Source organism: Ambystoma mexicanum, chromosome 4q (assembly GCF_040938575.1).
Source record: "Ambystoma mexicanum isolate Mex_15411 chromosome 4q, UKY_AmexF1_1, whole genome shotgun sequence".
Taxonomy (NCBI): domain Eukaryota; kingdom Metazoa; phylum Chordata; class Amphibia; order Caudata; family Ambystomatidae; genus Ambystoma; species Ambystoma mexicanum.
The window spans coordinates 743,789,376-743,817,069 of record NC_090928.1 but is presented as its reverse complement, the minus strand read 5'-3'; the positions used below and the strand labels follow the sequence as shown (position 1 = coordinate 743,817,069).

General features: G+C 47.6%; 1 long non-coding RNA gene across 1 annotated transcript in view; it reads left to right on the top strand.

Moving 5' to 3' along the window:
• Positions 1–287: 287 nt before the first annotated feature.
• LOC138467106 (uncharacterized) overlaps positions 288–27,694 on the top strand; it is a 280,174-nt gene continuing 252,767 nt past the window's right edge. Inside the window, exon 1 of the long non-coding RNA XR_011268038.1 lies at positions 288–471. This is a non-coding gene — a long non-coding RNA (uncharacterized lncRNA). The remainder of the gene's footprint in view (positions 472–27,694) is intronic.

Here is a 27,694-nt window from a genome sequence, read left to right as displayed (position 1 = left end):
TAAGATTGGTCACCTCAGTGAAGGTTCTGTAAGGCTGAGTTAATTTCCTGTCCACGAATTAAAGGTTTAATCAGAGTAGCAGTCAAGATATTTATTCCACACATTTGAGAAATACTCTTCCTTAAATTGTTGTAGTTTAAGTGTGATCCATTTCTAACTGAACCATTAAATCACTGTGGGCTTGTTTCAAATGATTGAGCTCCGGTGCGGCTTGACACGTTGATACGTTGATGCTGGTCATCGTTAGGTACTTTCCTCTAGCATCTCCCTCGGCTGTTTCACGACACAGCGTCAGAGTCTTCTTGCAGCCCTCCTGAGGCAGTGGGTTGCCTGGATCTTGACCCCTGCTCGCAGCAGCACGCAGCAGCAGCCAGCAGCAGCACGGTGCTGCTACTGTCCACGAACTAGAACGAGGAAACATGAGGTGCCTGCAACCAGTGGGTGCGATGAAAGGAAAACGCATTGGACCAGGTGCTGTACATTTTTCCTTGGCACACAGCCTTGTACCTTTGGTTTTTGCCTTCCCACCTGGGCCAGCTCTGACCCCCTGGATTTCTACGCTCGAGCTCCGGTCTATCCTTCTCTATTTGACAAGAGCCCCTATTATTGGTCCCGACCATACTCTGAACTCAGCAGTGAGTGCATTCCGCCCCCTGCTCTAAAGTCAGATACGGCCGATGACTCTGCACTACTGTCATAGGGGGTATGTTTTGAGGCCAGTGTTTATTTGCGAGAGAGGGGTAAGCTGTCTCTGGGTGCTCACAGAGATACATTCACGGTGCAGTGGGGGGTTGGAAATTGCAGTGGTCTCAGGCTCTTTTCATTGACAGCGACTGCTGGGCTCTTATCCCTCTGAGCCACATGGGGCCCCCGGACTTCCCATGCACACAATTGAAGAAAGTCTTGGGCAGGACACTTTCTGCCGTTTGCCTTTTATATTAGGCTGGCCATTCTTCTTGTCTCACCTGCCCTATGTAGCTGCAGTCTTTTCCCTAATTCTTCACTACTTATTGGCGGCTACACTCACATTATCGTCTACATCTGCCCCACAGCCCACAAAAATGATGGACTCCAGAAAAGCCAGATATGGCTTAGGAAGCTCCACGTGCTTCGAGAAGGAAGCGGGGGCATAGCCCGTCTACCCTAGCCAGAAAAAATGAACATGTACCCGCATGCAAAAAGAGGGAAAAGAGACCATATTGGCACAGCCCGGCAGTCAAACATTGTAGGCTTCTTCAATAAAACTTTGGCAACATTGCCCAATCATAAACAAGCCACCGACTGTTCTACCATCATAGAGGCTGAAGTACAGGAGCCTTTAGACCTACCCACTTTGACTCCTTCACTATCAACAACAATGGGTACCTCCTAAATCTGTGTGAAAAGATTAAGCAAAAATCATTGGGTCCCAATAGCGCTGCAGGGATGGAGATTCCAGCGACCAAACTTTCACCCTCTCCTGATCTGACCAAACTTGCTGACATAATGCCCCTCTCGGACAATGACGATACTGTCCTGAATGGGGAGACAGAGGACAGCACAGCAAACACCACTGCAACTTTTGGGGAGGAAGTATATGGCCCATCTCAAACTATCCTGTCTATTGAGGCCAAATTGGAAGCCCTACTTATGCTGGTCCCAAAACTCACTGAAAACTAAACTAACACCACTTTGCTCCTTGGCAAGGTCCTACAGCACCTGGCTTTTTGGGGTCCCCTCTCAAGGGAAAAAGCCCAGCTTCTGAAATAAAATAGGCAGCGCTACAACCCTGGGTCCCAAACCTCCTAGCAGCAAATGGGATACTGCCACTACTTCCTCACCTAACCTCCAGATATCGGGGGCAAAGACACCAACCAAAGAACCAGTCTCAGAACAAGACACGGATAGCATTGTCACTTATCGTGAGCATCACACATTGGAAGTGTTTTGTGCTGAATTGTCCATGCTGAATAGCCCTGCAGTGAGGCCAGACAAAGTGGACATAAGTCTCCAACCAAGTACCGTACCTAAACCTAGGGGGGACCAGAAAGCTGGCCATGGTCCACCCGAACCTAAAGTTAACCCCGAGCCTAATCAAGGACTCTATACTATTAATAAAGAGCTGGGTGATGGCGTGGTAAGGGGGGTACACTTACAAGGCCCCCAAGATGGTTGGGCTACCACCCTGCGGTACTCGAGGATGCTGGAGAGCCTGAGGCTGGGGCTGGAGTCTGTAAGGAGCTTGGACGGGGGACTCAGACCAATGCCGATCATAATCGTACTCCCCAGCCGTATTCTACTGCATCCTCCATTGCACCAACGGCAAAACTGCCTGATAAGGGCAGCAGCAGTGGGGCAATGGAAATAAGAATTGGTGAGAATCTGACATCAGCCCATGAGCAGAATCATTGGCACATTGGAGTTTGCTGAAACGTGGCAAAGGCTAAAAGAGTACTGCTTGAATCGACTTGACCCGCCCGGGGTCGGAAACAGCTAAGCTGAAAAACATTCAAAAACCCAACCACAGAGGTGGGAAGAATCCACAGTCCACCTGGCTGAGCTTGGTCGAATAAGCACAACAACGTAGAAACCAGGCTCGGTATGGGCAGGCTGATGGGTCTCAGTCTTTGGAGCATAATATATCAAAATTGTTGAAAAAAGCCCCACTGACTCCAGCCCCTTTCTTAACAGAACGTGGCTGTTCTAACTCTTCAGCTTAATCCCGGCATTCTGCAACCTGATCAAAGATGATATTTCATCCCTCGAACTGCCCAGAGCCGGCAGCCCTACCAACTGGGTCCTGGCGACGATGGCCTCTAGCTACACAGCAGAGATGATTTGCCAGCATGCTGCAGACTTTACCAAACTGGCTTTCGAGGTGGCTATTTTCAGACCTTTTAAAGTATTGGACACTGAATATGACCTGAGACCAAAGGGCCTAGGCAGTGCCCCCCACACAGCCTCCTCAAAAAAGACACATATAAGGAATGGCAATCGAGTAGCCAGCACATGGCTAAACATATCTCCTAATTCCCACTGATATACGTCTTCCCCTGCCACAACCAGACTCATATCCTGGAATTCACGTGGTCATTGCTACTTTTTGCTGGACAGAGAGGGCCTAGTTCTACTGCCAAATGCTAAAAACAATTCCTACAGGACACCTTGCTAACAAGCACTTTTTTTTGTTTTTTCAACAAAACATTTTTATTAGGAGTTTTATTGAAGGTAGACAACAAGTACATCAGAGCAAGTAAGCAGGTAATTACCATAGTATGATCATCACAAATAGGAATATTATCGCAAGTGAACCACCACATGGGGGATCAGAAATAGACTTCCCTTGTTGTTAATGCAAGAGTTGATAAGAGGAACATTAGCTCTTTACAGCTTGAGGTACTATGTGAGCCAACGGGTCATGGGAGGGCGACAGGTAGGTCAGTCCTGAGTACTTCTCTGCATATTCCATGAAGGGAGCCCAAGTGTTCTGGAAACTTGTGCTGTCCCCCAATAGTATGGCAGTAATCTTCTCCGACACCACAATGTCCCAGCATTTTGACCACCAGATAGCCAACAATGGGACTTCCGGGTGTTTCCAAAGACGAATGATGGAAATCTTAGCAGTAGTGAGTAGGTGCATGATTAATTTGGCAATCTGACCTGTTAATGGGAATGCTCCCTCCTTGGTGTCCCCCAGCAGAACTACCCCCGGGTCCCAGGCGATCTCCAGCCCTGTGATCAGCTTGATATGTTCCAAAACTGCTTTCCAGATCCCATTGATTTTGGGCAGACCCATAGCAAGTGAAACAGGGTTCCAGTATTTTAACAGCCTCTCAAACAGCCCGTGGGAATAGTGAGGTCACTTTTGTGTTACAGTTCAGGAGTCACGTGATACAGGTAGCACACCTTGTATCCCCCTTCCCTGTTCGTGATGCATTTGGTGGTGCTATATAGTCTTCCACAAATTCTGCCCCAGTCCTCAATTTCTAATGTACATCCCAGGTCTTTCTCCCAACTGAGCATGTATTTCTCCTTCCTGGAAGGATCTGTGTTATCTAACAGTCGATATAAAGTGGATATTTTGCCCTTGAGAGCGGATGCTGTTAGGGTCCTTTCCAACGCGGTCAAGTCTCCCCCTCCTTTTTTCTTTGATTTCGCCCTGCGATGTCCAGTGCCTGATTTGTGCCCAGTGGAAACTCTCTGGTTCTGGGACATTGAACTTTGATTTACATTCTATGAATGTGAGGGGGGAGCCATCTCGGAGGAAGTCCCCAAGTCTCTTCAGGCCTCCCCTCCTACAATTTGTAAAGCTATTGGGGGGGATGCCAGAGGTGAAATCTGGATTACCCCAAATCGGAGTCAGGGGACCAATTGTGCCCGTACACCCCCATTTGCGTGCTGCTTGTTGCCAGTTTGTTATAGTATTTCTTGTGCTCGTGGGGGGTTTGAGTCTGCCAGAGTCCTGGTGGGAGCTATGTGGCCAAGAGTGGAGAGAGGACCCAGGCACCATGCCTCCTCGATTCGCTTCAGGTGAGGCTGACTTGTCAGGAATTTCCACTTGATTGCGTGAGAGAGCTGAGCTGCCCGGCAGTATCTGGCTAGATCCGTGGCACCCATGCCACCCAGGACCATAGAACGGATCATGATTTGTATGGCAATACGCGTTTTTTCCCCTGCCCATATAAATTAATTACGCTTTTCTGTAATTTCCTCAGGTCTGATTCTGGTATATTAACTGGGAGGGCTGTGCAGTGGTAGATAATCCTCTGGACAATATTAATTTTAACCGTGGTTATTCTCCCTAGCCAAGAGATTTCCTGCTTTTCCCATCATAATAGGTCTTTTGTAATTCTCTGAATAGAGGTGGAAAATTGTATTGGTATATCCGTTCTATTTTTTGGGGGAATTTGGTCTCCTTAATACCCCATGCTGGTGAAGCCCAGGGGATGGGGATGAGTGGGGCATGCGCTTCTATTTCCTTGCGCGGGATGTTAACTGCCAGTGCAGATGATTTAGCATAATTCACTTTAAATCCAGAGACTCACCCAAAGGCCGCTATTTCTTCCCAAAGGGCCCCAGCTCATTTATATATCTGTGTAATTATAAGGAGGACATCGTCAGCATACATGGCCTTTTTGAATTCCCTCCCACCCACAGTAAGTCCCTTTATGTTACTGTTTTGTCGCAGCTTGCAAGCAAACGGCTCCATTAATAGGGCGATAATAAGTGGAGATAGTGGGCATCCTTGCCTGGTGCTTCTGGTTATGCAAATCCTATCTGTTTTTGTCCCATTCATTCTTAGTTGGGTGGAGGGGCTTTGATAATTAGACATAGTCCAGGCTACAAAATTGGGCCAAACCCAAAATGAGAGAGCGTTGCCCTTATGTATCCCCAATCCATCAGGTCAAACGCTTTATGGGCATCTAGAGAGATGACTGCCAATTTATCCCCCTTTCTGGTTGCAGTTTCTATCAGATTTATTGTGTGCCTGATATTATCATGGGTGCTTCTACCAGGAATTAATGCTGTTTGGTAAGGGTCTATCAATTTCGGGCGAACGTTGCCCAGCCTAGTAGCGAGAATTTTGGAGAACATTTTTCCATCATTATTGATTAATGTGATCGGTCTATAGGTGGAGCAGAGCTCTGGATCTTTACCTGGTTTGGGAGTGAGAATGGTGAGTGATTCAGCCATTGATGGGGTGATAGTTTTTGTTGTGAGGAAGGAATTGAATAAGGCTCAGAGCTCCGGGCCAGGATATGTGAGTATAACCTAAAGAATTTGGCAGTGAGCCCATCAGGGCCCGGAGCACGGTTTTTCAGGGATTTAATTGCTTCAGTCGTTTCTTCCGTTGAGATTGGCCACTCTAGGGGGTCCAAAAGTGCCAGAAAAGAAAGGGATTACTGGGGCTTAAATGCTCCATGTGGGTTTCCGGTGTAATAGGGGGCCCCGCCATGATTTGACTATGGTGCTCAACCATCAGATCCCTTTTTTCTTGTTCAGTAAATGGCATCTTACCATCACCCCCCTTCAGCTTTAAGATATTATTTCTATTATGTACCTTTTTTAATTTATGTGCCAGAACACGGTTTGCTTTATTGCCATTGATGAAGTAGAATTGTTTCGTATTTGCAAGGGCCTTAGCTGATCTGTCTGCCCAGTGCATTTATAGGGCTACTTTGGCTTTTTTGAGTACCCTCTCCCCTTTCCTCGTATGCCATTTTTTAGAATTACTTTCCAGGTCAGCGACTACAGCTTCTAGTTTAGTGCCTTGGAGTCGAGAGATCCTTCTTTGTTCTGCACCTGCACTAATCAGCGCCTCCCGCACCACCGACTTCATTGCGTCCCAGATCATTGCAATAGGGGAATCCCTAGTCGTGTTCTCATTGAAGTAGTGAACAAGGGTCTCGCCCAGTTCTCTTTTTATAATGGCATCAAGAAGGTTGGCATCTTGTTATTTCCCACATTTTTGGGGAGGGGCTGGAGAACCCTGAATCCGTAGATCCGCTGTGACAGGGGTATGGTCTGAAAGGAGCCTCATGTGAATTTGTACCTTTTCCAGACAGGGGAATAGACAACCTGGCATAAGAAGCAGATTTATCCTGCAGAAGACTTTATGAGCATTAGAGTAGAAATTAAAGTCAGCCACTCCCATGTTAGGTAACTGCCAAACGTTGACTGTTTACATTTCCCTGATGAATTTCGCCAGCCCCAGTGCCTGGGAGAAATCTGCCCTATTGGGGGGGGCAGGGTTTTAGCGACTTGGGGGTCCAGTACAATGTTGAAGTCCCCTTCAATCAGGAGATGACCCTCAGTGAATACCACGATTGGTGAAATAAGATGCGCAGGAATTTATCCTGTTCAGTGTTCAGAGAGTAGATAGCAGCTATGGTAATAGGCTCTTCCAGGAACAGGCCCTTAAGCAGCAGGAATCTACCCCTGGGATCCCTTTTTACTGTGATTTGGGTTAGTGGCACATTTTCACTTGGCATCATAGCCACCTCTGCCTTTTTTTCCCCTGAGGCGGCAAAGTATGTTTTCTTAAATCTTTGGAATTTAATTCTGTACCCATCTGCTTGAAGCAAATGGGCATCCTGCAGACATACAATGTCGCCTGCGAGTTGTCTTAATCTACGCTGTATTGATTTCCTTTTACCTGGGAATTTGAGCCCCTGCACATTCCACGGTAGCATTCTAATTTCCCGTTCAATGCTAGAGCCCATGGTCTCTACTGGTGTGAATGCTACTAATTGTGTTAGTTGAGATGCCCTTGCTTGTGTGTGAAGTATGAATTACCTGCCTGAGTGTGGCCAGATGGATGTTGCCTGTAGATGTCTTGTTGCCTTTAGTTTTATGAATTTCCCTGAGTAACATTTCCCCCCTTAACTCAAACCCCAACCCAACCCCCCCACTTCCCTCCTCTCCTCGCCCCCTAAAAGTGGTCGGGAACAGCCCTACACCAACGGGGTTTCCGGCTCAATCCCACCACCAACAACTAATGGCCAACTGCGCCTAATGTAGGATAAACAGCATAATTTCAAGATGGAAAAGGAGGAATTCTCCAATATGCTAAAACAGTACACACCCAACAATACCATAAGTATGCCTCATTGTCGTGCCTGGGGTTAAAAACCCCCTTCTTAAAGGTTACTGGGAAGAGATAGCACTTCAATTGCAGTCACAGCGGCATGGGGGTTCACCATTTGTTTTCCTCCCGGTAGACTATCAGTGGTCACCAACCCATGGGAAGATTAGAAAAGAAGATTCCTGATTGGTGATTCCGGGCAAGATGCTCCATTCAGTCCGGGTCCTTATTATGTTTCCAGAATCGGGCTCTGTATATAGCGCCTCCTGCTCACTCTTGTCCAGGTGCTCGTGGTTGGTTTCTCTGCTGGGTCTCGGGAGGCAGAGATTATTTACGAGCCTTTGCTCTCCACTCCAGACCCTATGAACTTCTCAGCTTCCTTTGGGGAGTGAATCTGTTTTTGTTTGCCTTCCCAGGTGAAGATCAGGGAGGTCAGAAAGCCCAAGTGGTTTGTAACCTTCTTATCCATCAGCCATTCAGCTAAATGCTACAATGCTTTTCACTTGAGGAGGGTAACATTAGTGAGGTCTTGGAACAGTAGAATGGCCACTCCCATGAATTGGATGGGTCTGGTGTTCCTGGACTCCCGCATGATTTCCTCCTTAACCTTGAAGAAATTAATCCTGGCTAGGATGTCCAGGGGGGCAGAGAAGGATTGCCTGACTCTTGTTCGGTGAACTCAATCTATTTCAAGCTGGTAGTCATTGGGCAGCGTGATTATGAATCGGAATAGGTCCTTGGTGTAGCTTTCCAAGTCTGCGTCTGAGACCGAGTTAGGGATTCCCCTTAGGTGTATGTTATTACGCCTTGAGCGATTCTCACCATCCTCCTGTTTAGCTTCCAAAGCCTCGCATTTAGCCTCGAGGGCATCGACTCTATCATTAATTTCTTCAGCTTTGAATAAGAGTTCACAGAGAGTGTTCTCAACATCAGCTCTTCTGCCTACAATTGATGCCACATGCTTGTCCAACGTGGATATTTTGCTCATGACTTGTTTGGTTCCTTTATGGAATTCCCTCGTCATGGCTGCCAGGAGCTCCTGCAAATCTAATTTTGTAACAGGTTGAGTGGGAGAGGTGCCGCCTGTTGCCGCTGGTGGCTCCCCTGATTGCGGGTCAGTTTGGTCGCCCTTCTTCATTCTCTCAGAGGTGGGTTGATTCATTAACGTCGAGATGTCCAGCTGCTTAATGTTTTTACCACCTTTCACCATCTTTCCCCCTTTATCCCGAGAGTCCAAACCTCCCTTGTTTGATTCCTCTAATGTACTGCGCTATCAGAGAGGAGGGGGTAGGGGAGAGAGCCCCAGTTCAATACGGGGTTGGCAGACCAGGTTTCCCCTTATTCAACAAGTTCCCTGATATCCCTAAGCATTTAATCTCAGCAGCCAAGAAGGTAGTCAGGAGTCACATGGGGCCCAGGCCCCACCACAGGGACCCACGCTGGGGACCAGATTTCAGATCCTTAGAGTGGATTCCAAGCAGGGGAGCGAACCGCCCCAACTCCTCAGCGTTAGAGCAAGGATATCCACAGAGTGCCCCTCCCCTCCAAAGCCTCCAGGGGACAGACAGGACCAGGTCCCGCTGAGTGCGACGAGTGGATCCTCTAGACCCGCCTTAGGGCAGGGTGGCCGGGCGGATGAAGAATGGCCAAATGGGACTCCAGGCTCCTGAGTTCACCTAGGCCCCCTGCTGCACTAGTTGTGTGAGTGTTCCAGGGTCAGCAGACAAGGGCCCCCTCCCACTGTGCTAAAGAAGCAGCCATAGTCTCAGCAGCACCAAATGGGAGGATCCAAGGAGTGTGTGTGGGATTCTGCCCCACTGCAGGAATATTTGGAGGATAGATGCAATAGGTGGCAGACCTCACTGTCTTGAGCCTCAGGAATGGATCTGGGTGTGTGATATTGGGGCCCCATAGAGTATAAGGCCGCTTCAGGCAGCACACAACTCCAAGAGAGGATCCAGAGATAAACATAGACAGTCAAGGACCCCCACCATCCAGCGGGTCTGGAGATGAGCGGCTATTAAGTTGGGATGCTGCCAGAATGGTAGTTGATGAGGTAGAGTGCAGTGGGAGTAATCTTCCCATGATCCTTGGGCCCAATCCCGGCGACTCCAGCATCCTCTGCTATTTTGAGCGCAGACCCTCGCCTGGCCCGCACTGCCATCCACCCAGAAGGGATGCGGGAGGAGAGAACGGGGGTCGTATCCCCACTCCCGGGCTCCCACCACCTACCTTATGAGTCATGGGCTCCAGCCCTTAAGGATCCACTTGCTTGCCCGCAGCAACGTGATGGTGGTCGTTGGGAGTGTGACTGGGCGCACCCAGAACCCAAGTGATTTGCATACGACTCCAGTCAGCCTTTAGAATGAGTCACCCAGGCTGGGTGTAGCCCTGCCGTAGTGCCGTGCAAGGTGCTCAGATAGTCTGTCCCCTGCAGCGTTGCTCGGGTGCGGAGCACATCAGGTCCAGAGCTGCACTTCAGCCTTAGTATGCTCTGATTCATCCTTACAAAGTCCCAACCGCTTCTGTTGTTTTCCGGAGCCGCAGCTCGGCTTGTCAGGGGTGGATCTGTGTGCCCTGGGTTTGCTGGGCAATTAGACTGTAAGATAGAGTCTGTGTTGAATTAACAGCAGCAGCATGCCTTCAATGCCTTCAATATTCTCTGTTCGCTGTTATCCCTCAGTTTGTAAGGAGCACATATTCGCCCCCTCATTTGTAGCTCCACATAGCTCGCACTCTCTCTCCGAAGCTCCAGGACGGAGCGCCGCCATTTTCCTTCCTGCCAGGGTGCACACAGACGACCTTCAACAACGATGTGGAAAGGGTGCACGAACCCTAAGGTTCTGGGCATTCAGGACCCGACCCTTCCTCGCTCCAATCGTTATTTATGGAGCTTTTACATGGAGCTGCTCCAGTGAAACTGTCATTGTTGGCGGAGATGCAGCAGGAGCTCCTACAATGCCATACCACTCACTTCAGTGCGAAGCCACGCCCTCTGACAAGCACTTTAGATCTAAATGGCTTTACATTGCTCTTTAGTCTGTCAAAGATCCCGCTTTCAGGGCAACCTAAAGACGGCTTATGCGTGGGCACTAAGGGTGCATACATCTTGAAACCCCATAAGGCCAGGTGGACACACAGCTACGTTATTTGCAGGGGCATGCACAGTTCTCCTTTCCACATATGCCCCTCATTATTGATGACCATCTATGACTCCCTGGGCGGTGATTCCACCGCCTCCCTTAAAGTACAGTCACAAATACCAGTCACAAATACCCTACGGGAGTGGTGTGCCACCAACCACAAGGGTCCCATAATTCTGGCAGGAGACTTCAATGTGGATTGTGTGGCTGACACAGCCCAGTACCCGGTGAGGGTCTCCGTGGCATAACCGGGCAAACAGGGAGGGAACTGGTGCTACATCCTTGCTGAATTGGATACGGCCACTCTGCCCACCAAGGATGGTGGATATAGACCCACATGGTTGAATGGCACTTTTAAAAGCAGAATTGATTTTGTTTTTATCAACAATGCCATGCATAACTGTAGCCCGAGCCTTGATATATGCACCACCAAACTCAGTGATCATGCAATTGTTTCCATTGATTTAGCCTGCACTATCAAGCCTAAGGCTAAATTGACTACTAACCCAGTGGTTAATCTACAGGGAAATCGCCTTCACTGGACGTCCTGTTTTTATTTACTGAATGCCATGGCCTTGTGAAATTTTTGTATTTTGCTCTTTAAGTGATATGTTTCCTGTGGACTCCATATGTTGATGTGCAAAAGGTTGAATTACCAAATGCACAATAAAGATTATAGAAAAAACAACAACAGCAAAAACAATTTATGTAGCCAGCCTTTACCCTAATATTCCACATGAGTAAGGGATTGAGGCGGAGCAGTGACTTTCCAAAGACAGCAAGTAATGGATTTAAATCATTGTTTTCTGTGTGATCTTTTACGATTTGTCTTGTCCAATAGTTATTTCAAGTTTGGGAAATAATGTTTTCAACAATTGAAAGGCACCTCCATGTGGGCCAGATATGCACCGGCATATGCCAATTTGATCATGCAACAATTTGAATATACAAACACTTTGGACTCAGTGGAATGGAAAAGAGGTGGAAAACGGTGGCTGAGATTTATTGATGTCGGACAATGTGATTCAGGTAATCTTGTTTTTAGATCATTTTCAAAGAGACCATTATTTGGTTGCAATTTTTTGTTGTCTTTTTACCATATATCAAGACTGTCTTCCAAGTGAAACATTTTTTCAACTTTATTCAGTTTCTATGGAGGACAGATATTCTTAAAAGTCCAACAGGTCCCTGGTTGGTACTATGACATTTGAACCACAAAACCATGGTGTGTGTAGCTGGATATAGTTAAAATTTAAATTTAAAATTTAAATAGGTGGACCAGAGTTCTAATGTGAATTCCCCTCTGTCCTCGTGCTTCTCCTGAACCTCAAACGCGAGAATGTCAAAAAGATATTGGTCTATCCTTTTGTTTTATGGAGAGATCAAACTGTAGTCTCGCACCGGTTCTTCAATTTTTAATCTATTTCATGCACAGACACAGTGTAAAGATGAACCAACCGGTTTCAGTGGTATCCAGGTGTTGAAACCACTTTCATCATGGCTAGAACAATAATGTTGAGTGGTCTGCTGTTTTTTAGGTTTTTTAATGTAGATTAAACTGGCTGTTGTGAGGGCCCACCAACCACATATGGTATTTTACCCTTTATGAGCGGTCCTTCTCTTAGACTGAGTTCCTTCAGTCTTCCTGCAAGAGCTGGAGATGATCAGCCACAAACGGTGAAACCTTCTAGAAGCTGGTTTCTTCCTATTAAGGGCCGTATGCGACATAGTATCGTGCTAGCATAATGTTATACTGGCAGTGTTCCAATGTGATTTATTGATGACTTTTTTTATCTGTGGGAGGTATCACCGGTAGACCTATCTGATTTTTTGACTAACATTAACTCAATACATGACACTATAAAATTCACTTCCACTTGGTCTCAACACATGGTTAAGTTTTTGGATAGCAATGCTATATTACAGGATGATCACAAAATCAGTTTTGCTCTCTTTCATCAGAGTACTTATCGCAATTATGTGTTACATTGTAAGTCTAACCATACGAGAATGCTGGTTCAGAATTTACCATATTCACAATTCTTAAGATTGCAGAATATTAGCATGAAAGAACAAGACTTTGACGAAGAAGCCACTTTGTTACAGATGAAGTTATTACAGCGCGGTTATCCAGACAAGGTAATTAAGATGGCAATAGAGAAGGCACAACCTAAAATTCGTTCAGAACTATTGACATGAAAACAACATCAAGATAAAACATTAAATAAACATACTTTGCCACTCACATTTGGACCAAGCACGACTAAGGTTATTACATCCCTAAGAAACATTTCTTTATTTAAGTAGAGTGTGCAAAGCCTGCAGGCATCCAGGTGCTGGCTACAGAAGGAAGGGAAGAGGGTAAGGGTAGCAGCAGAAAGGAGTACACTGGATTCTTTTAAAAAGTCTGGTTTTGAGTTGCTTCCTAAATGGCCAGTATGCAGTTTCGGCCCTCAGATGGGGCAGGGTGTTCCAGAGATGTGCAGCAATGAATGGGAAGCTAGAACCTCCAGCTTTCGAGTGCATACATTGTGGGATGGTCAGGCGGTCGCTGTAGGCTGCTCTGATTGATCTTGAGGAGGTATGTCTGATGAGGCTGTGCGAGAGGTAGACGATGCAGAATTTGAGAGGCAGCACTGGGTGATGGAAAGAATTTTGAAGTTAATTCGCTCTCTTATGGGTAACCAGTGGGCAGCTTTTCTATGGTCTGTCATCATGGTCCCGTTTGGTCAGGTTCATGGCTGCACGGATAGCATTCTTTTGTATAGTCTGGAATTTATTGAGGTTGCACTTAGAGGTGACTACTAGGAGGGAGTTGCAGTAGTTTAGTGGGGAGCCGATTACTGCTTTAGCTATGGTTAGTCAGTTTTGAGTGGTGAGGAAAGGTTTAGCTGCATTCAAGTGCTTGGTGGTGTGGGCAGCTGACGAGGCGATAGTGTGTACATGTTGGGTCATGTTGAGATTCGAGTCCAGGAAGACTCCCAGAGTTTTGACATGGGGAGAGACTGGGATAGTGATGGTGTCAATTGTGAAGGACTGAAAGGCTGGGTCTAGTTTGGCTAGTTTTGAGGGGGGCCCACTAAGAGGAACTCAGGTTTGTCTGTATTGAGACACAGTTGGTGTGTGGCCATACAGGCTTGCATGGTGTTATACATTTTGTTGATGTAGATTGTGTCTTGTGTGTGGCCACCTGTAAGTGGGAGGAGGATCTGGGTATCATCGGCCTAGTTGGCATAGGAAATACTGGGGGCATCTAGATGGCCGTAAAAGGGGCTTGATGTATATGTTGTAAGGGGAGGGGAAGGCGCAGGAGCCTTGGGGAACCCCACAAAGAACTGGTGTGGGGATGGCAGATGCATTCCCTGCATAGACTCAAGCAGTCCTGTCTGCTAGAAATGAGGTGACCCAGCTGGTTGCTTCAGGGGATAACTTAGTGGCGATCGTGAGGTGGTGGCAGAGCGTGTGGTGGCTAACCAAGCCAAATGCTGCTGATAGGTCGAGCAGAAGTAAAAGGACTAGGTTTGCCGGAACCATGGATGTCATCTAATTGTTTTTTTATGCCAAGGAGCACAGATTCCGTGCCGTGCCTTGAGCAGAAACCTGATTGATGTGGGCTTCAGATGTTCTTGTTTATGAGGTAGGAATGTGTGAGGGCTGCTGCACAGTCTTTGATGAGTGGTGCAGAACAAGTGTCTGCTTGAAAATGAAAGGGTTTGAGGCTTGCAATGATTTTGGTGACATCTTCAGAGATGGGGATAGCCAATTGGGGTGGGAGTGGTTGGTGAGGCAGAGTTAGGTGTGCGGTTCAGGTGTGGGGCATCAGCTGGGAGGCTTCTTGCTTCACTCACATCTTTTGTTGAACGATGGGGATTTTGTTGGTAAAGGCTGCATCCTTGTTAAAGTTGATGGTGGGTGGGACATGGGTCTCTATATCATATAAGATAGAGAATAGCTCACATGGTTGGGACTGGGCTTGGGAAATTCTGTTGGAGATTGGCTGTGAGGATGGCCTGCTTGCAATCTTTGGACAAGTTAGTGAGACATGGTTTGTTAGTTACTGTGTGGGAGTTGCATCAGCTTGCTTCCAGCATGCGTTTCATGGTCCTCATGGTTTGAAGTTAGGGGTGTACCAAGCGTTCCTACGAGTAGTGGGTTTGGCATTACACAGTTTGAGCAGGGCAATGGTGTCAACTGCTGTGGAAATGACAGTTATATATGTTGAGGAGTGCAGTGGGATCCGAGGGCAGCGATTCACGTGCGAGTGTGTGATCTGTAAGCAGGAGGGGGAGGAGGCACTCCTTGGTGAGTTTACGGGAGCAGCGTGTGATTGCTGGCTGGAGAGGGGTGTTGAAGGTGGTCTGTGAGTAGCATATCAGTGCATTGAAGATGATAGTGTGGTGGTTAGTCCCGAGGTCAGGGCAGTTGGCTATGACAGTGGTGGGGCAGTTGAGGTTGGCGATCCAATCTAAAGTTCTCCCTAGCCAATGGGCCTCATTATGACCCTGCCGGTCCAGAAACAACGGTGGCGGTAAACCCGCCGCCACCATTGTTTCCGGACTGGCAAACTACGAGTTCTGCAGGTGGGTGGTGTTAGTCCCACCAGGTCTGACCTGGGGAGAGTAACGCCACCCGTCTGCAGACGGAAATGGAAACACCAGCACCGTTAATGACGGTGCCGGTGTTTCCATGGTCCCCATCCCATGGAGTATGGGACTCCATTGGAATGGGGAGTAACGTTATTCCACCTCCGGAATTACCGGACAACCTGGGCTTTAATGCCCCGGTAAATCCGGCAAGTCCAGAGGCGGTAATTCATTCCGGGTCCGGCGGCAGCCTGCCAGTTTTTCCGGCACAGATACCTCTGGACTCGTAATGAGGCCCAATGTGTCGGGCTGGAGACATGTTTTGTGAAGCCTTGGGCATTCAGAGAGTTGGCAAGATTGAGGGCGTCACTGTCTGCAGGGCCATTGTAGCCCAGGTTGAGGTCCCCCATGATAAGTATTTTGGAGGTGGGTTTGATGTTGGCGTGAATGTGCTGTAAGAGGTCTTACGCCCTGGAGTGCGATAGGCAATGTGGAGGGTGTATAAAGGGGCGATCACAGCGATGGATGGTATTCCCATGAGGAATGGTGATGGAGAGTGCCGGGCCAATGGCAAGGTGGAGCCATGATTTTGTAATGGCTAGTATGTAAAGGTTTAAGTTGATGATCAGGTCTTGGATGTCTGTGGCATGGACAGTTACTGATCGCATGTTGATGAGCACACAGGTGAGATGAGGGGGTGAGGGAATGGGGACGTGGAGTTTCTGAGCTGAAAGATGATGCAGAGCTGAGCGTTCAGAGGTGCTTGTTACAAGCACTTGGTATAGGTGGGATGGAGTAGGGAATGGGTGGCACATCAGTGAGAATTGAAAGCCTGAGTGTTCTTTCTATACCTGTGCATGGTCAGCAGAGAGCGGGTGGCTCTTCTGCAGTCATGTGCAATTGAGCATTGAAGGGAGTGACTGGGGCGGCATGTGGAAGAAATTACATATTTCTGAGTTCTGGAGGATGCGCTCCTTGTTCAGCGCTCTGAATGATTTTAATTTGCCATTTTCGTTTTTCAGGTCTTCAATCCTGTCTGTGGTGCTCATCCTTCATGACCAACAGTTCAATATTCACTAATTTACTCACATGTTGGGATTAATACATACCGGGGAACATTGTGATTTCTTAGACAATGACAATCTCGTTTTTTTCTCATCCCACACAAAGCCACAGATTAATTTGTTTATTGTCTTAAATTTGGCCTTTGGGGTCAGAGTGTGGTTCAGATGGTTTACAGACGTTTTGCAAAGACCGTCATCTTGACTGTGCTGATATTATGGCACATGCTCACCTTCAGGCAAGACCATAACTCCAGATGTATGGTGATGGCTAGAAATAGTGGGGTCTAGACTTAGAATAAAACAACTGCTATGTTTATTTTGGGAAAATCATTGCTGAATTTTTTATGTTGTCTGTTGCAGCTCATAGTTTAAAGTGATAAACCTCAAGATGTTGTTGTTACCTTGTGAGTGCATGATCATTAATGCATCCCTAAATATTTTGTCGCCTGTACATTAATCCCATTTTTGATCATCTAAATGACGCAGGATAGATCACAATCATAATTACTTAGACACAAGAGCATGCCGTCTGCAAATAGGAGGGTTTGCAACTTCCGTTATTCTGATGGTGATCATTATGTAGTCATCATTGTTTCTAAGACCAAAAGCTAGTATGAGATCAAATACAAGATGGGACAGAAGGCATGCATGTTTTGCTCCACTACATATTTGAATTTCGTCAGTGTGACACAATTACTGCTGTTATGCAGAAGTACAGGGATGGGTAGTGGCTAAACACACACTCATCCACACTACTACTAAACAAACAGTGATCCCAATCACAAAGGTGAACAAATCAGAACATGAGCAGTATACCTCCTTGGCTGGTTTTGACACTGTAGGCTGACGGCAAGCTATACTCTACAAAAGGGGAGGGGACTTGGTAACACAAGCAAACCAAACAACATTAGAACAATGAATTCAAAATAAAAGAATGTCCAATCAAAGTTTTATAAAAATAAAATGTTAATGTTAATGTTAAAGGCCATTTGTACCGTGCACTATCACCACCGGAGTGGTCCCCTGGCAGTCTGGCGGCTCTGAAAGAGGAGGGGAGGTTGAGTTAATGGGAGGAAGCAGGAAAAGTGCAAGAGAGCAGTTATGTGCTGTTGGCGTCCTCAGCTCGGTGGGTCCGTTGGCTGGGCCTGGGGTGTTTGCGGCCGGTAGTCATCGTGTACTGTTGTGCAAGACTATGGGCCTCATTACACGGAAGGCGGTGAGCCATGGCGCTATTAGCGCCATGGCTCATGCCGGTAAAATACCGGCACCGCCTTGGCGGAAAGGGGATTTACCGCCCCATTCCAAGGTTGGAGGGGCGGTAAATCCCCCTTCCGCCATTGCCCTTCCCCATTCCCATTTCTGCCCCATAGGGCTCTATGGGAATGGGGAAGGCGCTAATTATGGCACCGCAATTTTGCGGTGCCGTAATTAGCTCCGAGGTCCCTTAGCGGGTTGGATTTTAACGCCTGCAAAAAGCAGGCGTTAAATCCCCTAACCCCCAAAGGGACCTCATAGTAAGGTGGTAGGGATTTACCGGTACCGGTATTTTACCGGTACCGGTAAATCCCTAACGCCATCCGTGTAATGAGGCCCTATGTGTGTTTTTGTTTTGTTGTTGCAATGTAGAGAAGTTTGTGCGGTTTGTTGTGCTGTAGGTTTTGGCTGTGTTTGGTTTGGAGTTTGAGCGGTGTATGCAGAAAGGGAAATTGTTAGTAGGGTTGGTTAGTTTGCGTCTCTTTCCTGAATTGAGGTGCTCGGCTTGCATAGTCTCCCCTGATGCGGCTCTGTCCTGATCTGGGTCCGACTGGTATACAAGGTTCCTTACTCCTCTGGCCCCCACTTTTAACATGCTCTCTCATAGCTCCCCTTATCCTCCCTTCATACTCCTGTGGCCAGTACACCTGGCAATGTCAACCTCTCAGGTAGTGTGGTGATTGCCAATGTCTCGACAATTCCACACTACTGTGGTACCTGGAGGTAACGAAGGGGCGGGCAAAAGTGTTGGTCGGATTGTCTGGGATAGTTGACTCAGCCTCTGTGCATGCCGCCTGTGTTCCAGTCTATCCGGTGTCACCTGTCCAGGTGCCGTGGGAGCTACCCTCTCGGGTCGGGGATGTCCGTGTCCTTTCCGGCTTAGTCATAATTTTTTCCGGTTTTGGTTTCCAGATTTAGTCTGTGGTGTTGAAGAGCCAGGTTTTTAGTGATTTCCTGAATTTTCGGTGATCTTCAGTGTTTCTTATTTCTTTTGGGAAGTTCCAGGTTTTTGCGGCTAAGTGGTAGAAGGAGGTGCCTCCAAGTTTTTTCTTAAGATATGGTTTGAGTTCCAGGCGGATTTCGTTGCTTGATCGTAGGGGTCTCGTTGGTTTGTAGACTGTTATTTTCTTTTGTAGGAATTCTGCTTCTTGTCCGCTGATTGCCCTGTGCGTTATGCACATTGTTTTGAAGGTGATGCGTTGTTTTACTGGGAGCCAGTGTAGTGTTTTTAGGGCTGGAGTGATGTGGTCTCTTCTGGATAGTTTGAGGAGTAGTCTTGCTGCTGCATTTTGGATCCGTTGCAGTTTCTTCAGGAGGTATTCTGGTATTCCGAGGTAGAGGCTGTTTGCATAGTCGATTTTTGACATGATTAGGGCGACGATAGTGAGTGTTTTGTGCGTGAAGGAGAGGAAGGGTAGAATTCTTCTTGCCGTGTGGAGGAGAAAAAAACATTTCTTCACTGTTGCATTTATTTGTGGTTCCAGGGTTAGGGTGTTGTCCATTACGACTCCCAGATTTCTTACTACCTTCGATGGTGTCCGTGTGTATCCCATTTCCGTAGGCCATGGGATGGTGGTTTCGTTCTCTTGGTCTTTGGATACAATCATGATTTCTGTCTTTCCTGGGTTGATTTTCAGGTTGTTGGCATCCATCCAGTTGAAGACTTCTTTTAGACAGTCGATTAGGGTTGAATGGTCGGCGTCGGTGTCTTTGATTTTGTAGATGACCTGAGTGTCATCTGTGTAGTTGTAACATGTAATGTTGTATTTTTTGAAGATTCTGATGACCGGGGTCTGATAGATGTTGAAATATGGTGGAGATAGTGAGGATCCTTGTGGCACTCCACAGTCGTTAACTCGTGGAGTGGATTTGAAAGGTTTGATCCATACGGTTTCTGTTCTGTCTGCTAGGAATGATTTGGTCCAGCGTAGTGCTGAGCTGTTATGCCTATGTCTTCTAGTCTTTTGGTCAGTGTGTCGTGGCTAACTGTGTCAAAGGCTGCAGAGAGGTCGAGCAGAATAAGGGCTGAGGTAGTGTTTGAGTCTGCGTTAGTTTTGAGGTCCTCCCAGATGGATAGTAGTGCTGTTTCCGTTCCTCTCGCTGGTCTGAAACCGATTTGAGCTTGGTCCAGCAGGTGGCTTTTTTCTACGTGTTCTTGGGTTAGTTTATATACAAAGGTTTCTAGATGTTTTGCTGGGTAGGGGATGTTAGAGATCGGCCAGTAGTTGGAAAGGTCATCTACGTCACCACTTGTGTTTTTCAAGAGTGGCTTGATGTATGCTGATTTGAAGATCTTCGGTACAGTCCCTGTTGATAGTGATAGATTTAGAAGGTTTCTGTAATGTTCTGTTGGCGATCCTTGCACAAGGATTGATTGGTAGATGTCTGGGGGACAGGGGTCGATGGGTGATCCCGCTTTCTTGCTTCGTTTTACCAGCATTGTGAATGCCTCTGCTATTTCAGGAAAGCTTTGGAGTTTGTGCTGTGGTTCCTTGTTAGGTTCGTTGGGTTGTATGTTGTGGTTGGTTGGTTGCTCTTGTATGGTTTGTCGATGGCATTGATTTTTTTTTTAAGTGGTCCGCCAGGTCGTTGCATAGTTTTTCTGATGGGGTTGGGGTCTTATCGCAGCCTGGTGGGTTTCTCATTTCTTCAATGATGCTAAACATTTCTTTTTGTGTTTTGGTGGCATTGTTGATTCTGTCATCATAATGTCTTCTCTTTGCCTTTTGAATTTCCTTCTTGTATGCGCGGATTTGTTTCTGGTACAGTGTTTTTTTCCCTGGGTTGTATTCTTTCCTCCATTCCAATTCCATCTTTTTGTTTTCCTTTTTCTTGGAGTTTAATAGTGGGTGAACCATTTTGCCATTGCTCTTTTTTTTGATGGGGTGAACAGTTTTTCTGGGGCGATCTTGTCTATTGTATCTGCGATCCATTTGTGCAGTATCTCTGCTTTCCCGTCTAGGTCAGCTAGCTCCAGTTCTGTAGTTGAGGGTTTCGTTAATTCCAGTTGTTCGAATAGGTTGCTTTCTTTGACTTGTTTCCAGTTTCTTTTGGTGGTGGTTGTGAGTTTCGGATGTTGGATGTAGGCTTGGGTAGGCAGAGTGACCACGAATGGGATGATGTGATGGTCGCTCCACAGTATTTGTAATGGAGGTGCCGTGGTGATGAGTTTTTCTTTGGTGAAAATTGCGTCTAGGGTGTGTCCTGCCGAGTGCGTTGCTCCTTTGACTAGTTGCTGTAGTTTCATGGTGTTGAGTTGTTCAATTACTGAGTTTTGGGAGTTGGCGTGGCTGTCTTCAAACCAGATGCTGAAGTCCCCCAGGATGACTAGGTGTTCGTGGTTGATGGCTAAATTGGTGATGGCTTCTATGAAGTTATAGACGAATGTTGCATTATATGTCAGTGGTCTGTATACCAGGATGAATGTGATGTTGGATTTTGGGCTCGCTGTTAGGTGTATTACCATGGTTTCGCAGTTGAGGATGTTGAGTGGTTTGTCAGTTTTTATTTTCAGGTGTTCTTTGAATGCTATAGTGATGCCTCCTCCTTTTTTGTTTTTTCTGTTTATTTGTAGGCATTTGAAATGGGTCGGAAGGCAGCTTTGGAGTGTGATTTTGTAGTTGTCATCCAGCCATGTTTCAGTGATGAACAGGATGTCAATGCTGTTGTCGTCGAGTAGGTCAAAGATCTCTGTTGAGTGCTTTGACTTGGATCTTGCATTTATTAGATTGCAGTGAAGTTTGGAGGTGTTGTTTGGTTTGGGCTTTGTCGAGGTCGTCTTCTGCTCGGTGTTGAGGTTTCCTTCCTGGTTGGTCACTTGTTGGGCTGTGGGATTTGGGGTGTTAGCATCTTCGAAGAGTTCTTCTAGGTTTTGTCTTGGGTTTTTTGTGTTTTCATAGGGTTCATCTTCCGGGAGTTGTGGTTGTTGATCGGAGGTTCCTCTTGCTTTGGTGATGTAGGGGGTTATTGCGTCGGTCGTCTGTTTGTTGTTCATCCTTCTACTTGCTTGTGTTAGGTTGTTTGATGTTGCTGCTTCTAATGTTGGGTCAGATTGCCGTGGTGGCCAGTTGTCTGCGAGGTATGGAGTTAGGTAGAGGGATTTTTCTCTTCTCTCAGAGTTGCTTCCGTTTGTGCTTCTGTTTGTGGGGGTCCAGTCTATGGTTGTTGTTCTAAGTTGCTGTTCTGGAGTGTTTGTTCTTTCATCTCTTCGTCTCTTCCTTGGGATCGGTCGTTTGCGCGGCATTGTACGATTGAGAGTTGTTTAGTCTTTGTTTTGTGACGTCTAGTTGGTGCTGCTCTGGTTTTGTTGTCTTGTGGTCTTGTGGTGTAGTGGCGGGTGAGGGGGTGTCCGCTACTAGTTTGGGCTCCGTCTGTAGGTGTTGTTCCGGCTGAAGTTGGCGACTCGTGCAGTCGCTGTCCTAGGGGAAGGGGGTGGTAAGGGTTATTAAGTTGGGTGTTATCAGTAGCTCTCTTTACTGTCTGTCTCCCTGAGCCCGGTTTGCTGTGGTGAGCAGGCTGTGTGGGTTGGGAAGGGTATTTGTTGGTTGGAGGGTGGCTTGGATGGGCGCAGCTTGGACTTTCACCTTGTGATGCGAGGGGCCCTAGTCAGAGTGACCCACCACCGTAATTCACTGGTGGCTTCTGTCTCACTTGAGAGTTATCTAAATTTGCGAGTGAGCTAGATTTGAGAGTGAACAAAATTTGAGATACCTATATAATGGGAGAGAGGCTTATCAAATTTGAGACACCTGTACAGTGGGAGAGAGGCCTATCAATGCGATTTGGAGATCAGACAGTGCAGTTTGGGCACAGAAGCCCTGCTAAGTTTGAGACACCTGCATAGTGGGAGAGAAGCATATCACTGCAGTTTGGAGATCACCAGTGCAATTTGGTCACAGAGGCCCTGCTAAGTTTGAGACACCTGTATAGTGGGAGAGAGGCCTATCAATGCAGTTTGGGGATCAGACAATGCAATTTGGTCACAGAGGCCCTGCTAAGTTTGAGACAGCTGTATAGTGGGAGAGAGGCCTATCAATGCAGTTTGGAGATCACACAATGTAAATTAGGCACAGAGGCCCTGCTAAGTTTGAGACACCCGTATAGTGGGAGAGAGGCCTATCAATGCAGTTTGGGGATCAGACCATGCAATTTGGGCACAGAGCCCCCGCTAAGTTTGAGACACCTGTATAGTGGGAGAGAGGTCTATCAATGCAGTCCGGAGATCACACAATGCAATTGGGCACAGAGGCCCTGCTATCAAGGCAGTTTGGAGAACAGACAATGCAGTTTGGGCAAAGAGACCCTGCTAAGTTTGAGACACCTGTATAGTGGGAGAGAGGCCTATCAATGCAGTTTGGAGATCACACAATGCAATTTGGGCACAGAGGCCCTGCTATCAATGCAGTTTGGGGATCACACAATGCAATTTGGGCATAGAGGCCCTGCTATCAATTCAGTTTGGGGATCACACAATGCAAGTTGGGCACAGAGGCCCTGCTAAGTTTGAGACACCTGTATAGTGGGAGAGAGCCCTATCAATGCAGTTTGGAGATCACAATATGTAAGTTGGGCACAGGGGCCCTGCTATCAATGCACTTTGGAGAACAGATAATGCAATTTGGGCACAGATGCCCTGCTAAGTTTGGGACACCTGTATAGTGGGAGAGAGGCCTATCAATGCAGTTTGGAGATCACACAATGCAATTTGGGCACAGAGGCCCTGCTATCAATTCAGTTTGGGTATCACACAATGTGATTTGGGCACAGAGGCCCTGCTATCAATGCAGTTTGGGGATCACACAATGCAATCTGGGCACAGAGGCCCTGCTATCAATGCAGTTTGGGATCACACAATGAAATTTGGGCACAGAGGCCCTGCTATCAATTCAGTTTGGGTATCACACAATGTGATTTGGGCACAGAGGCCCTGCTATCAATGCAGTTTGGGATCACACAATGCAATTTGGGTACAGAGGCCCTGCTAAGTTTGAGACACCTGTATAGTGGGAGAGAGGCATATCAATACAGTTTGGAGATCAGACAATGCTATTTGGGTACAGAGTCCCGGCTAAGTTTGAGACACCTGTATAGTGGGAGAGAGGCCGATCAATGCAGTTTGGATATCACATAATGCAATTTGGGCACAGAGGCCCTGCTATCAATGCAGTTTGGGGCAATGGGGGTGATCACAATGATAAACATTGGTTTTGCCTAGTGGACAGGTATCTAGGGTGGAGCTGTACCTCTCCCCAACCCAAGCCACCCTACCGTACTGGTCCTTTTAGTTGCTGGTTGACGGCTGGCCACTGGCTTCCCCTGCGGACACCTGCTGACACTTCCTGGGACCGCCTCTGTTGGAGCTGCCCTTGGCCTTGGGGCCCTTAGCCGCAGGGCTGCACGGGCAGAGGCTGCCCTGGGAGGATCAGTGATGAAGGGCTCGAGGTCCAATCAGAGCTGGGGTGGGCGGGTTGGGAGGCGGGAGGCAGGGAAACACGGAAGAGGGTGCAGAGTGGGAGCGGGGTGGCAACCAAGGCACCAAGGGGCCTGATCAGAGATGGAAAGGCCCGGAATGGGCTGCAGGCACGTGAAAAAGGCACACACACTCACCGGGCTTCCTTACGGCAAATAGAGCCTGGTGCAGCAACACGGCCGCTAGGCCTGGCACACACGGTCCTCAGGACCAATCAGAGCGGGGGTGGGCGGGTCGGGAGCCGGGAGGCAGGGGAACACGGAAGAGGGTGCAGGGTGGGAGCCAGGTAGCAACCAAGGCACTAAGGGCCCTGAACAGAGATGGAAAGGCCCAGAATGGGCTGCAGGCAGGTGAAAAAGGCACACACAATCACCGGGCTTCCTTACGGCAAATGGAGCCTGGTGCAGCTACATGGCCGCTAGGCCTGGCACACACGGTCCACGGGACCAATCAGAGCGGGAGTGGGTGGGTCGGGAGGCGGAAGGCAGGGGAACACGGAAGAGGGTGCGCGTGGGAGCGGGGCGGCAACCAAGGCACCAAGGGGCCTGAACAGAGATGGAAAGGCCTGGAATGGGCTGCAGGCAGGTGAAAAAGGCATACACACTCACCGGGCTAAAATCATTAATCAAATGAAAAAAAAAAAAACTAAAAACTAATTAAAAACCCTAAAGACACAACCCTGTAGGGGAAATCTCTCACAAATGAATATTTTGGGAGCAAAAAGGTGCAGGCAGTTTATTTATGCAGGAAAATGTCAAAAAACGAAGAGAGGGGATCTTATAAGTCATTAGGGCCCTTTCAGGCAGACCAGGGGGGCCACAACTACTGCAAAACCTTTCTTGCTTGCCTTGGTGGTGTGACAGTGTTAAGCTATGCCTCCCGGTGCTTTTCAGCAGTCAAGCCAGTGGCCAGACAGAGATGCGTTGCTCCAGTGGTGAGTCAGCATCATGGCAGCTTCGAGATGGGGGTCTCTGTGGATTAAGTTTGTGTTCAAGAGGGGTAGAATTGATGGCTCCCACCAGGACAAGTCAGCAGTCGAGTTGGGTAGAGACAATGCTTTTGCTGTTTTAATTTGGCATTCAAGATGGGTGAGTCAAGGGCTTCCAGTGGGTCTGGTTGGGTTGAGATGATGCTACTGTTGGGCTGAATTGGAACTCAGGATACAGTGAGTCTGGTGCTTCAATAGCAGCACGCCGGCAGTTAAGTTGCAGAGGTGATACGCTTCACTGTGTCGAGTCGGCGTAGAGACAACGTGAAGAAGTTGGCAAGTGGCTTGAAGTTCTTAGAGTGCCAAAAGCAGCACTAGTGCTCCTGTAGCAGCTAAAGTGAAGTGAGGTGAGTATTCCTCACAGATGTCTCTAGGCATGATAAAGTGTTATGAGCTGCTTTGGGGCTCCTGAGTTGCTGGGAGTTACTGTAGCAAGTCTCCATGGACAAGATGAGTCCTTTGTTCCACACATACACCCCAGGAAGATGTTCTGGCACCTTCTGGGGTCCTTTGTCTTCGGTAGACAGCAGGGCTCAAGTCAAGGGTACACACAGATGGATGGAGTCCCCCCACCTTTTTCAGAGGGCGCCTTGATGGTGATTCCACATTCAATTGGTATGTAAATGTGTTCCCCCCACTTTTATCTTTAGGACTTGACCCCCAACAGGAACCTGTTTCGAATGGACAGGCAGAAATGCCTTGGTCCACAGCAGAGTCACCCAAAATGTGATCTAGAGATGCATGGGCAGAAAAGCATCCCTCTGCCACTGGTCAGGTTGAAATTTATATGGCATAAAATTGTGTGTGACTGTACAACTGTGTAATCTTAGGTGCCACCCTGACAAGCCAGACAGGACTTATTGTTAACATTTGCAGTGCCACTGGGTCCTTAACAGACAACGTTATAGCTTTAGGATTGTGGTGTCTTTAATTACAAAGTTAATACCCCAACCTGCTTGGGACGTTGGGATACAGCAGGCTGCATTCCTTGCACCTGTTTTGCCGTCACTGCAAAGCAGTTGCAGGGGACTGTCCGGAAACAGCCCCAGTAAAGTCCATTTGGTCATCGGGAGGATAGCTCAGGGGCTACGCGCTCGCCTTGAAAGTAAGATGACTCTGAGCAACACAGCTTCGATCCCCGGTTCCGCGCTTTGAGACCTCTGGGTTTTAAGCGCGTTATAAATAACCAATTATAATAATAACTATGCTTTTACTGGCCTGGCCAATTAAGGGGTTAAGGTCACAGTGCCACCAGGCCGTAAAGACACAATGGGTCTCATTACAAGTCCGGGGGTAACCCTGCTGGTGCTACCGGCGGGTTGCCTCCAGACTTGCAATATTTACTGGCGCCTGGCGTTGGGAAGTCAGGTGCCGGTAAAGTGTAAATCCCCATTCCCATTTGAGTCTCATGGGACTCAATGGGAATGGGGACCACGGAAGCATCGGCACCATTAATAACGGTGCCAGTACCTCCGTGAAACTCTGCGGAGTCATACTGTGCCGGTCCCGTAACAACAGTGCCGGTAGGCTTACCGGCACCATTGTTACCAGACCGGGACAGTCGTAATGAGGTGCCTTTGATTACAAGTGTAATATCCCCACATGTTTGGGACCTTGGGATCCAGCAGACTGCATTCAGGAATGCACATATGATCCTTGAATCTGCTGTGCTGCCACTTCAAAGCAGTTGCAGGGGCAGTCATGAAGCAGCCAGAGCAGAGTCACATTTGTGCAGTATGCTTTTGCTGGCATGGACAATTAAGGGGGTGAGGTCTGATACGCATACCTCACCTCTAGAAACAGAAACACTCACAACATTTTAAGAAGTTAAAATCAAAAAGCTTAGGCTATACCACCCTTACAGATGGCCATTCTGTCACAGTTTGACAGAACATTGCTGACTCTTCAATTAGGATCATCTTAGTTTCTGGCTTTCAGATGGGGGATACACTGTCTTTTTAGTATTCATCATAAACTGTTAAACAGGAAAAGGCTTTCCCAAAATTTAACAAAGGCGGTCAAATTCAGAAATATAGAAACTGGAGTGTGCATGCTCGGAGCGCCACATCTTGCATCAGATATAACTTTTAACCCGCATGAATACCAAAAATGGTGCTCTTAGCGATCTTTGTGATCGCTGTGCATCCTGTAATATTGTCTCCGATAATGTTGAATATGAAAATGGAGGCACCCAGTGATCTCATAGATCACTCTTTCATGCGTTCCCCCATGCCTGCTATACCTGTATCTACATATACATTCTGGTGGGGCACTTAGCTTCTTCCCGTGCCGCATCTCGCCCCTCTCCTCGCACCAGCAGTTCTCTAGTCCTACAGTGGGTTGGCATTTCTGCCGCAGGGTACCTTTTTTGTTATTTCTTTCCTTTTAAACTTTGTTGTCTGCCCAATTCCGTGTAGGAAGCAGGTAACACCCCTGCAACTCCCAAACCCATTATAACATTGAAGGGGGGTGGGGGACATCCCTGCAACCCCTGCTCCCTTTGTTCAGCATTTTCGTTTTGACCACATGTGCAGTGAAAGCGCATTCAGCTATTTGTTTCTGTTATTTTTTAGCAATACCGGTCTGCTCCTGTGCTCCATTTAAAGAATGACACAACAGGCAGACACAA